Source organism: Mandrillus leucophaeus, unplaced genomic scaffold, assembly GCF_000951045.1.
Source record: "Mandrillus leucophaeus isolate KB7577 unplaced genomic scaffold, Mleu.le_1.0 Scaffold23, whole genome shotgun sequence".
NCBI classification, from domain to species: Eukaryota; Metazoa; Chordata; class Mammalia; order Primates; family Cercopithecidae; genus Mandrillus; species Mandrillus leucophaeus.
In genome coordinates, this window is record NW_012102365.1 from 2615343 (window position 1) to 2617583 (window position 2241).

The following is a 2241-nucleotide window of genomic DNA, read 5'->3' on the forward strand; positions in this document are numbered from 1 at the left end:
TATTTATTTATTTATTTATTTATTTATTTATTTATTTATTTTGAGACAGAGTCTCACTCTCTCTCCCAGACTGGAGTGTAGTGGTGCAATCTCGGCTCACTGCAACCTCCACTTCCCGGGTTCAAGCGATTCTCCTGCCTCAGCCTCCTGAGTAGGTGGGATTACAGGCACCCGCCACCACTCCTGGCTAATTTTTGTATTTTTAATAGAGACAGGGTTTCACCATGTTGGCAAGTCTGGTCTTGAACTCCTGACCTCGTGATCTGCCAGCCTCGACCTCCCGAAGTGCTGTGATTACAGGTGTGAGCCACTGCGCTCGGCCGAAAATACCTATTTTTTAAGGTTAGATGTTTACATTTCTTTTTCCAATGTAACATAGCATGTTGCTATACTTTATATTTGTCAGAATGACAGACAAATTGTGAGTGTTTTCTAAGATCTTGGAGTAAAGATCATTACACTGGAAATGGCATGGGATCTGGGTGTGCCTCTGGCAAAAAGGGTAGGGTCAAAGGTCCTGCTTTATTGACTTAATTTTCATGATCACCAAATGAGGGAAGCAGTATGTCATCCCCATTTTACAGATAAGGAAACTGCCCCCCAACCTCTTCCACATCACAGCCACAAGTAAAAAATAATGTTTGCATGGTACATTGGATTAAACACAAGACACTGGCTGGGGCCAAAGGTACAAGGTGACCATTAGTCCTGGTTTGCCTGGGACTTTCCCAGTTTTTAAGCTGAAAGTCCCAAGTCCCATATTCCAGAAACCTCCTCACCACCCAGTCCCAGTTGAACTAAGACAGTTAGTTACCCTGGTCAGGGCTTTCTGGCTGGCCTATGGATGAATGTCTTACTGTTCCTGTAACCTTTGGGTTCTGTAATGGTGTGCCTGACCACTCCGGTGAGGCTGTCATCAGCCTAAGGTCACAGAGCTAGTAGAGGGAGGAGCTGGAATTGAACCCAGTTCTGTGTGACTCCTGAGCCCCTCTTTTTAGAGACGAGGTTTTGCTATATTGCCTAAGCTGTTCTCAAACACTTGGCCTCAAGTTATCTGCTAGCCTTGGCCTCCCAGAGTGCTAGGATTACAGGCGTGAGCCACTGCGCCTGGCCACTATGTATAATTTTAAAGAGTACTCCAGGAAGAAGTGTACCCAGGAGGACAGATGATAAGGGAGACACCTACAAAGAAGTGACATTGCCCAATCTAAATGTCATGCTAAGAATTTAGGATTTTTTTCCCATAGCCATGGGGAGCCACAGGTTTTTGAAGCAAGAGAATTATAAGATCACTTCCAGATTGAGTGAGGCAGAGTGAGGAGTGTGGAGAGGCCGGGAACTGCCTGAGACTAGAGGTAGGGAGATCTGTTATCAAGCTGGATTAACAGGCCCAGGTAGCAATGATGCGGACCTGCACCACGGCAGAGGCAGTGGTAAAGAAAGAGGCAGAGCAAGCAGAAGTCGTAGGAAGGGGCAAAGCTTCGGGTGTCTTCAAGTCATTAGTTTTTTTATTCATCCAGACTTACTCATTCCACCATACATTTATTTGATGAATATATATTTAGTGCCAGGAGCTGTGCTAACCCTCAAGTGACTCTAGTTTTGAAGCTGGGTGAAATTCAGAAATGGATGGGGAGAAATAGAGTGGAACCCAGGAACAGAGGCAGGTTTCTTCAATTAATGTTTGGCCAAGCCGAGTTTGTCAATTGTGGACAACTTAAGAATTTCTGAGATTTTTAAGGATCAACCATCACAAAAAGCCCAGATAAGAGAAGACACGAATAGATGGTATAATTTGAGGCCTCCCAGGTTTCATCACTACTTACTCTTTTTTCTTTTTTTTTGGACAGAGTTTCACTCTTGTTGCCCAGACTGGAGTGCAATGGCACGATCTCAGCTCACTGCAACCTCCACCTCCTGGGTTCAAGCGATTCTCCTGCCTCAGCCCCCTGAGTAGCTGGGATTACAGGCATGCACCACCATGGCCAGTTACTTTTGTATTTTTAGTAGAGACGGAGTTTCTCCATGTTGGTCAGGCTGGTCTCAAACTCCCAACCTCGGGTGATCCACCTGCCTTGGCCTCCCAAAGTGCTGGGATTACAGGTGTGAGCCACCGCGCCTAGCTCACTACTTGTTCTTTTGAGCAGTCACTGCTGCTGCAAAGGGGAAAATATGAGTAATTATTCCATGATCTTTTTACTTTTTTAATTATTTATTTATTTATTTATTTATTTATTTTGA